Genomic DNA, 12,764 nt, shown 5'->3' on the forward strand with positions numbered 1-12,764 from the left:
AACCCTAATATCTAAGTCCTTGAACAAAAGACCATAACCTAGGAACCCCCAAGGTCCCTATTTATAGGAAAACACTAAATAAACCTAAACCGAATAGGAATAGGAATCCTAGTCAATTTAAGAATTCTAGTCAATTTCCAACAAATCTCCACCTTGACTTGAATTCCATTGAACTCAACACCATAGGCAATCCTCTCCTTTAATCGCTCATCTCCCTCAAAAGCCCCCCACGGGGCAATCACCAACGGCACAAACAAGCAAGGCTCAAGCACACCTGCTTGACCTTGTAAATGCGACTCAGAAAACCCAGTCGCACATGCCTCCAAATTGAGCCTCTATCTTCCAACGGGCACCTCCGACCCAACGCATCCCTTCTGGATACACACAAAGATCTACTCAAACTCCACACGGAATTAATTACCGACTCCACTACAGAGTTAAAAACCCAACACTGAGTCAATCTTGAATTCACCGATGAAGAACCCAAAGATGTAGCACACACAATCGTACTACCATCAAGCACATAAAGGTTATTCGATTTTCGACCCTTCATTAAAACATGAGCACCCTTCAAAACCCTCAAGACTCCACCTTTAGCGGTATGCTTCCAACCCAAAGAGTCAAGAGTACCCAAATAGATAAGGTTCCTCTTCAAATCTGGTATATGTCGAACACCAAACAACGTCCTCACAAACCCATCATGCATTCTGACTTTAACTGTTCCAATCCCAACAATTCTACAGGGCATATTATTCCCCATAAGAACTGTACCACAGCTGACTGATTCATAAGTATCGAACCAATTCTCATTCGGACACATATGGTAAGAACATCCGGAGTCCATAATCCATTTGGTATTCGAACAAACATCACTGACACTCGCAGAAAGAACCATAAGTGAATCGTCGGAATCCTCTTCAACAATACCAGCAACAACATTCTCTTCAAAATTGTTCTTATTTTTCAACCTAGGACAATTTCTCATCACGTGCCCGTATTTTCTATAGTAAAAACACTTTACTTCTTGATTTGTGGAACGAAAGCCAGAAACCCCTCTATTGCCATTATCCCTCTCAAAAGTTCTTCCTTGCGCTACCAAACCATCAGTATAAACCTCACTTTCACCGGATACTTTTTTTCTTAATTCCTTTGAATATAAACTAAATTTAACATCCTCCATGGAAATTGTATCTCTCTCGTAAAGTAGGGTAGTAACAAAATGCTCATAAGACGCAGGCAAAGAACATAACACAATAAGGGCTTGATTTTCATCATCAATCACAGTATCAATATTTTTTAAATCCCTAATAATTCGATTTAACTCATCTAGATGGTCTTTTACGGGCATACCTTCCCTCATACGAAACGTATAAAGGCGCTGCTTCAAATACAACCTGTTGGTAAGAGACTTCGTCATATAGATACTTTCCAACTTCAACCAAATACCGGCAGTTGTATCCTCCTACCCGACCTCGCGAAGCACATCATCGGCTAAACACAACTGAATCGAACTGAGCGCCTTCGCATCGAGACCCTCAAACACACTATCCTGCATATCAACAGGCTTCTTCGATTTTCCTAATAAAGTCTTGTATAATCCTTGTTGAACAAGCAAAGCCTTCATCTTAATACGCCATAAACTGAAGCTAGTGCTCTGCCCATCGAACTTCGCAATTTCGAAACGAGTCGCCATTGAAACAATCACCAATTGCACAATACGCAGCGGAAAACAAAAGCCTCGGATTAAAATCCGGTGCTTTGATACCAATTTGTTGTGCTGAACACGAAATTGAGAATATAACAAATCAACAAGCGATAAACAAGAACACAAAAATATACGTGGTTCTGCTCAAGCACAAAGCAAGAACGTACTCCACAGGGAAAAGAGCAAGATGATTCACTATAAACGGGAAGAGAAACAAAGAGCCGGCTATATTCGTAACTCTACTTAAAGCACCAAACAGATATCTAGTGACAAATCTCTGGTGGAACCCAAAAGGGAGACACAAACCCTTGGTGGAACCCTAAGAGATGAACAAAACCTTAATATCTAAGCCCTTGAACAAAAGACCATAACCCGAGGAACCCCCAAGGTCCCTGTTTATAGAAAAACACTAAATAAACCTAAACCAAATAGGAATAGGAATCCTAGTCAATTTAGAAATTCTTGTCAATTTCCAACAATATTATAGCAATAAGCATGAACCATTTTTTTTCAAGACGAGTCAATCTCACAAATTAATTTCAGATTGACTAAGAGCATCTCCAACCTAACATCCTCCAAATCTTCATTTTAGAGGACCAAAACATTATTTTATAATCAAAAAGTAGATTTAGAGGGTTTCATTATTCATAACAACTCCAACCCAACACTCTATTTCTTCCTCTATATTTTAAAAAACTCACTCTAAATTTCAAACTTCGTCACTTTCCCTCTAAAATTCAAATTATCATATTTCTTTCCTTATAAATAAATACTTAAGATTGGTCTTATTTTAAAGATATTGTAAATATCTTTTGATTAGTACAAAATTTACAAAAGATAAATGAACCAAAACCAATTTGATGTTAAAATGGAATATGAAAAAGATGAATAGTGAAATGGAGGAGATACTCCATAAATTTTCAAAAAAACTAAGAGCAGAGACAATTCGTAGGGACAATCCGCAGGGACAAATGTGTTTGGCCCCATTTGGATCCTGAAAAAATCTAAAAAAATATCCATAAATTTTTGAATATTATTTTATGGGGCCCTGTAAAAAATCAGTTCCAGTGGATATCGGTAAGTATAACTTTTGGATAAGTAGGGGCGAATTGACAGTTTCGCCCATACTTATCCAAAAGTAATACTTACCGATATCCACTGGAGCTGATTTTTTACAGGGCCCCATAAAATAATATTCAAAAATTTATGGATATTTTTTTAGATTTTTTCGGGATCCAAATGGGGCCAAATGCATTTGTCCCTGCGGACTGTCCCTGCTCGTAGCAGGACTTTTGATCCTCCAAAATGGAGGCAAATATGGAGGATGCATTTGATTGATTAATTCCTTTAAAATGGAGGAATGGAGAGAGATATGGAGATATAGAGTATGCATTGGAGATGCTCTAAGTGGGGCTTAAACATAACACTAGTAACACATCCATATAGGTAATTGGTAAAGAGCATTGGCGACTCCAGAAATTCCTGTTAGGATATTCAATGAAAAATTCAAAACAATAATTTTATAAATTACTATGTAGAAGATAATTATAAGTGTATTGATAGTAACATTTTCACATACGAATTGCAAATATATATGGAAATGTTACACTTCCCATCGTAAGTTTTCATACGTCTAAATTATTGCATAATAGACTTAATAGCTCTAATTCAAATGCTATTTTAAATGTATGTTTTCGGTGTACACGCGTTAAAAAATGTACATAGTAATAATTCATTTATGTCCTATTTGAATAAGCAAATTATTCTTTTACAGTATTAAAAACTCACTAAATACTAAACTCACTTTCTTTTAGGAATTTTGAGAATGCCAGATAGATTCGAACCTGGGTCAGATTGATTCTTTTTTTCTTTTTTTTTTATTATGTCTATACGTGACATTCCTGAGAGGCCAGAAGTGATTCTCCTATTCTCTTGTGCATTCTTTTGTATTTTTTTTTACATAATTTTTAATAGAATCTCGTATTTTTTGATTTTCTTACCTTTCGAATAGTTTTTTGGTTGTGCAAATCAAAGAGAATGCTGATCTTGGGTTGTACCTGGTCCGAAACCAAGTGGACTTACTATTTCTTTTGAATTTTTGTAGGTTGTTGGGTGTTCAAAATTAGTTGAAAAGGGTATTCAAAGCCAAAGGGGAACCCATCAATATTTATTACTATCAATACTTGCACATGCCAAATTAGGGTGTTCGCATGAACCATTGAACACTATTTCATCCATGTGCCGCTGATAAACGGTGAAAATGAGAAAGAGGAAGAGAAAGTTTCTCTAACTTGAAAAGCAATGGCGGAGCTATGTTGGGGCCAGGGGATTGCTTCGTTTGTCGATATATCAAATAAGATCACTCCAAGCGTAGGGTATAAGCGTCCAATTGAAGCATAAAAATCCTGAAGACCGGGATCGTACCCACGGGAATAATTAGTATGGCTTTACTGGATTTGTAGAAGTAAGCAAGTTTTTCGGCTTTTAGGTAGCCAACTTTGTTTTACATTTGCGGTGGAAAGTAAAAAGACTAAATTAAAAACGAATTAACTAGGATAAAAAGCAGGTTAGGTCTAGGAATTACTAACACCCACGACTCGAGTTAAATCACATTTCTCACCCAATTACGCGGTTTAAGATACTCAATTAAGGTTCATAAACTGGAAAATAAAATGGTTTGGTTACCAAGCTAGCTATAGAATTTATTTAGCAAACACCTCGAGCGACAGAGTTCCAAGCATCATGTGTGGTAAGTAGGCGATGCTCTTATCTACACATAATCAAGGAGGTTAACACCTTAGCAATTTGACAAATAAATCCAAACCCCACATCAATTTTCGAACCAAAGATTCAAACTTTATTGGTGAAAAATGCAATTTTTACTCGAGTCAACCTTGGAAAACTACTCACACATATCTATGAAGATAAGAGCAAGCAAAAATCTACTAAGCATAGTGAAATAACAACGCTAGAAGAAAATTAGATTAAACGATAGATCGGAGTAGTGGCTACAACTTTAATGAAGACAAAAGTAGCAAAAACTAATTAACTAAAACAGGAAAATAAAATTTAAAGTGCTGGAAATGAAGAACCATGAAGAACAATTCAAAAAGCAAGTAAATCTAGGTTAAATCTAAATTATGCAATAAAAAAGTTGTTTGTACAATGTGACGTCACGGGCTTTTATACTCCAAGGTACGCGCACGGAATATTCTCCAGGAGATCCAAAAAAATCCTTCTCTAAGACCCTCGGTATCAATGGCAAAGGTCTTAAGTTGCTGTGCCTGAAGGGGTCTCGGTACCGATTGAACATAATACTTCCCATCGATGCCGAAGTGGATAGGGGCTGTTCATGTGACAGCTCGGATCGATTGATGCTTTGATGGTCTACCGATGCCGACGTGGTTAGAAGCTAGCGTAAGGAGTTCGCTACCGATTGAACAAAATTCCTTCTACCGATGCCGACGTGGTTATGGCCAGCACTTGGTCTTGCTCTCTGCCTTGGCCATTGCCTTGCCTTGGTGAGCTGACGGTTCATCTTCGGGTCCTTGAGTCTCTTGACAAGCTTCAGGCTTTAAAACTCTTTTATTTGGTGAATTTTTACAAAACGAAACTAGAATACCTTATGAGCAAAAACAATTAAATCAACTAAATTAACGATAAAATTAACTAAAATTAGATAACTAGCGCACCCTACATTGCATTGTCGGGTGCTTTTCAGGGACCCCAACCCCTCCGGCCCCTATACTCCGAGCTCGTTTTAAAATTTTAATTTTTTATATATATCTAATTTTTAATAGTATTGATGATTATTCTTGTATAGCTACTTATTATCTTAATAATTTTGGTTTGATTAGATAAAAAACCCGATTCTTTTATATTCTCATTTCTCAATTTCTTTCATAAATAAAAAATAAGCACGTAACAGATGAAGTAGCTTAAAGAAAAAATACAAAATGAGTGATATATTTTAGTTGTATTAGGGTAGGATAATTTCAATGTGCAAATATAATGTATTGGAAAAAAAAAATATAATAAGTATACATTCCGATAAAAAAACATACGTCTACTAAGCCGGGGCCCCTAGGTTCACAATCTTGGCTCCGCCACTGTTGAAAAGATTTTTTTTAAAAAAATTTCTTTCACCTTGACTTGAAAAGATGTTAGTTGTAACAACAAAGAAAAAGAAGGTAATCTACAATATTGAAAATAACATATGAATATTGTTGAAGTAGAGAGAAAAGCTGAAAACTTTATGTTTATAATACTAGTAATTAATGATGAAATAAACTTACAATAAGTTAAGTAAAATGAAAAACGCATGCGGTCATGCAGAGGCTTCATTTCTTTTTTCCCTTATTAAAAAGTTAATTAAGATTGACTTGCTTTTTAATTTTTATCTTCTTTTGGCTTAAACAAAGGACCCGGCTTCTCAGTGGTCTAACTGCAGAGCGTCCATGCAGTTGTATCATAGTCGTTCATCTTTGCATTCAACGGCCATATTTTAAAAACTTTTCCAGGGAAAATGTTCTGCGGAAAAGTTTTTTTTTTTTTTAATCTCGATTGTTAAAAACACCATCCGACGGCTGCGAACACTCTAACTTCAGCTCTGCAATTCATGTTTCGACTGCAGACAAGCCCTTGTGCTAAACAAATTACGAACTTTTTTAAGCATTTGATTGGTTTGGTAGTACTGGGTCACTACCGTGGACTTTGACGAGTGGAGGTGTATCAATTATACACCTCAAACCAGTGACGGTAGAGGGTGGACATATACGCTTTGGTAACTACCCCAAAGTCAAACCACTGAAAATCAAAATAACAGTAAATGAGGATGGTGATCATTGACAAAGTGGGTCAACATTGGTCAACTTTTTGCATGTTGATTGTTTGGGGTTTTTTTCCTTTTCAATATTGTATACATTAGTACGTGGGAGTTATTGGGGTGTTAATAGATTAGTCCACAAGAAATTTCAGAGACTATATTCAAAGTCCTGAATCACAAAAGCTCACGACGGAGCTCGAACCCTGACCTCTCACATGAAAAAATAATGAATTTATCACAAAATCGGATGTTGCCATAAATTCACAATCAGACATTTGTAAATTTACCATAAATTTACAAAAAAATGTCCATTACGATAAATTTGTCACATAAGTATAGAAAGATAAACAAACATGAGAAATTTACCATATATAAGGCTTATATTTAAAATACCCACTCTGTCTCTTTTCAAGTGTCCAGCTTCGTAACTTCAATTCATTAAGGAAGCATCATCATTACACGTTTCACGTTAACTTTTACCTCCACTATTTCTACTTACCCTCTATGGAGACATTATTATTACACTTTTACTCACTAACTTTTCAGAATGAAATATACTTTTATGGACAAAATAAAAAATGTACAAACTTTTACCCACTAACTTTACAAAACGAACTTTTATTAAGAGACAGTCCAAAACAAAATACTGGACACTAAAAAAGGGACGGAGGTACTAATTATAAATATAGAAGATAGATTAAGCAGTTTAAAAAAAATTATGAACTACAGAAATTACTAAAATGAGCTTTTGATTGAATGGTTGAAAATTTACTGAAAATTACAATGATTTGGAGAAGAAAGCATAATACATTAACAATATTTCTACGGATAGGAGAGTTGTTTATCAGAGGATAATGGGTAGGGTATTTTCTGTATGAAAGTGTGTGTGAATACAATAGCGAAGGGAGTTTGTTGTTTACTAAAGAGCTAGTGGAACTGGAATCCCGTAACTTCGTTTCTGCTTTCGGTGGTGCATTATGAGTGTCTTGCGGACTGAATATCATTAGGGCTAAGGTGCTGGCAAACATGTAAGGTTTGTTCTTATTTCGGTAATTTTGAGCAAGTTATTGACTGAAATAACCAGGGTAGCTGGCATCAAATAGGAATTCAATGATTCTTTCTCCGAAATATGAATAAAAAGTCTTTGATGAATAGTGAAAATTAAAAGTCACCTTTCCTACTCATTGATTAACTTTTTTGGCATTTTTATGCAAATGCGACCTGGGTATCTTGGAGCAGTAAAATTATATGGGTCTTTTTTGGAGTAGATTCATCTGAATTTTCTACATATATCCACCTCTTGACTTGCTTGGGCCAGTAGCTGCTTTGCCAATTTTATTACTTAATTCAGAACTTTGTAAACTTGAACTTGGATTTAACTTTTGAAGGTTCAGAAAAACTACTTTTTGGGCTTCCAAGTCGTATGGTTGAAATTTGAAGTGGGCATTCTTCAATAGTTGTATGAATAGGATTTCACTGTGGAAGGGTTTGGACTGAGTTATTAGGTTGAATCTTAAGGACTGGGGATGTTCCTGTGGGTGGAAAATGCTTTAGGATATGTGTTGTGCTACCTCTCCACGAAAATGCTTTAGGATTTGTCCATTCACTTTTTTTAAGTGAAAAAATAATATGGTTTTATAAATTAAGAAAAAGTGGACATCTATTATGAGATGAAGAAGAAAATAAAACAATATATGGACTAAAACTGGCATTGGTCCCCTTCTACAAAAAAAAAAAGCATTGGTAGGCTTAGTGGTCACAGTCTCAAACTTAGGAGTTTGCTCTATCTTAAGATTTCAGATTTGAAACCTTCTAATTAAGCAACAACACTGGTTGCTAACTTTTAGAAAAGTAGTTATCATTTTTCAAAAGTGGCAAAAGAAATGACAACTACGTACCAACCCGCATCCACAAACTCAAAAGTTTTTCAAATATGACAAATGCCATTTTATTTGCCAAATTTGAGAAAATTAATGGCAAGGTTGCCATTTCTTATTAAGAGAGAGAGAAAAATGCAAAATGGCATACATGAGTGTAGCACCTTTGCAATTTTTTGGCAAAATGACACTATTCATTGGCCAAAAATGAAAATGGTAAGGATGAAATAGCAAACACTGATGTGGATGCTTTTAGATTCTATCAACTCCTTTAGGACCAGTCCATATAATACTCTGATTTGGCTTCAATTGGAACCTCCACAAAGATCCCGCAAGTGAGCGGTGGGATTGATTGTTCAGAATTAGTCGACGTATGCGTAAGCTAATTTAGACACCTGAGTCATAAAAAAAATGGAGTCAAATCCCGTCCACTATACCTTTTCCTCTAGTCCGGCGCATTAGTTTGGCCTTTTGTGAGCCATTCCCGAGCTCACAACAATGATAGAAACTGTTCACTTTTTAGAGGTTGTCGAGAACAACGACCACACCAAAAATTACGTTGATCGGATACCATTTGATGTCATTTCAAAATGCATTAGGGGGTGTTTCCGGTAGTGAAAAATTTGTAGATTTTTATTTGTGGTTGAGAAGTTGTTAGGTGTTTTCGGTAGTGAATAAGTTGTTGAGAAATGTCAAGTTGTTTCCGGTAGTGAATGAGGTGTTGATGATTTGTGAGTAGGGTTACCGTAGCAAAAATAGTTTTTGCTGACAAATTTTTTGTTAGTGGAAACGAAATGTGAAAATGCTGAAAGTTTTTTGTTAAGGAAAACGAAATGGAAAAATGCGTTAAATTTTTTGTGATTTTTGTTAGTGGAAACACCCCTAGTTTTGGAGAGCTGTGTTGAAGGGTTGCAATCCTGCGTTGCGCCTTCTTTTTTTTTAAAACAACATTAATGCATTTTGAAATGATATCAAATGGTATCCGATCAACGTGATTTTTGGCGTGGCCGTTGTTCTCGACGAGCTCTAAAACATGAACGGTTTCGATCACTGTTGTGGACCCCGCGAAAGGACGAACTGGACAGGACCGGAGGAAATGTATACTAGATGGGATCTAACTCGTAAAAAAAATACTCCATCTGTTCCCATTCTTTAGTCCTTTTTGAGAGTTCGTGTCTTTTTTCAATTGATTATATCTTGCAATCTATAATTTTTTAGGTGTTTTTGAAACTTTTAAAAGAGCTCATTGAGATCAACGAGTATCAAACAAGATCCATCAGATCAAAAAAAAATTCTAATGAGATTCATATCGCATATTACCAATTAAAAGTTGTAATTAATTTTTTATCTGATTAGGATAAGAACGATGTACAAAAGAATAGGGACGGGTGGAGTACTGACATTGCCATTGGTAAGCGTTTCCATCTCTTTGTTCAAAAAGCTTTCACATGATGATGTAAAAGATGTACCCGCGCGTTCACATGTCTGATCTCACTTTTATGGGGTAAATTTCACTGACCTCCCCTAAGGTTTCTGACATAAACAGAGACCTCCCTTGAGATTTCTGAAATATCACTGTCCTCCTTTCCTTTTTCTGACATTTTTAATATTCCCCCTTCTGTTAATCTGTTCCCAAGAGGCGTTAACTTTTGTGTCAAAATGACAAACGCACCCTTGCCCTTCCATCTCTCTCTGCCATACTAGAAACCCAGCACAAATCCTATTGACATTATACCAATGGTGCATCACAACTCCAACTTTGGACAAGCCTTGGGCGAAGGATTTACAGGTAATTATACTTTCAGGTTTTACTCATGTTTTATCAGGTGATGGTGGAGGTTAACGATGACAAAACTTGCTCAAATACACAAAATTCTTATTATTGTAATTGACAAATTCTAAGCCACTGATAGTTACCAAAAAAAAAAAAAAAGAAGATTTTGGTAGCTAATGTTGGATTAATTAACAAATACTCCCTCCGTCCCAAATTTTTTGTCCGGTCCGCAAAACGGAGTATATAGAACACACGTTGTACATCCATTGTCGGGGCGTTCGATTATTTGATTTGAACCATTCACTCTATTAATTTTTTTTGATTGATATCAATAACCATTTGATCGCTAAAATTTACCTCACAATTTCTTTTTCGAAACCATTTTTACAATTTTTTCTCTTAGAAATCTTCTTTTTTCTAAGATATTGTGATTGCATAATTATCGATTTTTAATCAACCTCAATTTTTACATGGAATACTTATGCGGAGTGACAAAACAGTTCCCCATGCATGTGATGGGCGCTACAACCACTACTCCTTGTCTCCTTTTGACGACCCCCATTTTTCGTCCTACTTTTTCAGCTTCTCTAATTTTTTAAGTCCTATTTTACTTATGTGTTGATTTACCACATTTGTGTATGTGCACATGCATATATAGATTATTTCAGTTATTTCTGCCTTCATTTCTCGACATTACTATACAAGCATTTGTATTATTTTATTATCATGGTTGTTTGATGCACAAGACAATGAAAAAAAAATTGATGTAGTCTTTCTTCTGTTGTTCCGCGTCTTGATGGGTCAACTTTAGTTTTAACGAAGAAAGATGCAAAGAACTCTTCTAAATTGTACTTAAAGTTAGAAGTAGTTGTACATCCGGTAGAGTTTGTTCCTAACATAATTTTAAAGTATATGCTTTAATTCTACGATTTTAAACTTATAATCCATTAAAAATTAATGCAAACTAACAACGGCGATTTTTTTGAATAAAATAACGAAGCCCAAAACCCAGATAATTAATTTTTTCTCTCCCCAATTTTGTTATTATTGGACATTGTGGCTTGTGGTGCTCATCTTCTTATGTTTTTATTTTGTTAGCTTAAGCTAGATTTGATCTTTGTGGTTAGTTTGTAGAGGCTCTCCATTCTTACACCAACCTTTTGTGTCACATCCTAGATTTTCAACATAATGTTAACAATATTTCTAAAAGTAAAAATGACACAATCTCTCTCTTGCCCCCTTTTCTCACATGATCTCTCTCTCTCTCTCCACCGTTCTTTTTGTTATCTCTCACTGCTAATCTTTCAGCCTCCGACGAGAAATCAAATCTGCTTAAGTGCTCTGGATTTTCGGCAACTCTCTCTCTCTCTCTCTCTCTCTCTCTCTCTCTCTCTCTCTCTCTGAAAATCCCCAATCCAAGCCATGCGAAGATTTTGGTGTCATCATCATTCCATGAGAAGATTGATGCTGAGTTTTTTCATGAATCAAACTTCATTTTTATGGAGAGGGGTTGCTCTCTCTCTCTCTCTCTGAAAATCCCCAATCCAAGCCATGAGAAGATTTTGGTGTCATCATCATTCCATGAGAAGATTGATGCTGAGTTTTTTCATGAATCAAACTTCATTTTTATGGAGAGGGGTTGTTACTTCAGAAGCTCTACAGGATGAATATGGGTTGGTGCTACATGAGTACTTCTAATGGAGGAATCTCTCAACTGGAGGCCCACGACAACTAGAAGTAGGTATCAGCTAGATTAAGAAACAAAAAAAATTGGGGCAAACATAGAACCAAATATTTTGTCAAAAGAAGAAAATTTGGCTTATCAGTTACTCGAACATACATGTAAAACAAAAAAAATACTATGTCATGGCACAGTTTTCTCTAAGAACTTACATCAAACACCTGTTGGGCATTGGTCAAGCGAAATCCCTACCTCAAAGATCAAAAGCACAAATCCAAAGCTCAAGCAAATCCTAGACTCCGAAAACTTCAAAATCAACCGAGAACAGCATCGCCTACCCATACTCTATATCTCTATTTAAGAGTATCAAAGCATTCCAACCCATCCTCTCAACCCTCCTCCATTTGAGAGTATTGGATTTTGATCCTCTATATTTAGAGGGTAAGAGAAAATATAGAAGATCATCTCCATAACACTATTCACCTTTTTAAAAGACATTTTACTCCTTGTAAGCTTTTCTTACTAAATTTTTATACCAACCATATTCTTATGAGAGTATAAAATAAAGTTTTTTTTTCGTAAAGTGATTTTAGAGGGAAAAATAGAGGGTTTGTGGTTGGAGTAAATAGGAATCGTGATTTCCTTTAAAATCACTTTATGAATAAAATAGAGTATTTTGATACTCTCAAATAAAGTATTGGATTGGAGATGCTCTTTTAAATTTGCTTCTTTAATGAAGTTTAGTCATTAGCTTCAATTCTTTTAAAGTTTTAAAATCACATATAAAATTGAAAACTTAATTGGTTTACTGGTTTTTATGATATTAGAAAAATCAGTTAGCAAAGTTGGATTTCTCATGTCTGAAAAGATTTTTTTGTTCAACGGCTCATGGCTGAAAAGAT

The sequence above is a fragment of the Rhododendron vialii genome, chromosome 10a (genome assembly GCF_030253575.1).
Source record: "Rhododendron vialii isolate Sample 1 chromosome 10a, ASM3025357v1".
Taxonomy (NCBI): domain Eukaryota; kingdom Viridiplantae; phylum Streptophyta; class Magnoliopsida; order Ericales; family Ericaceae; genus Rhododendron; species Rhododendron vialii.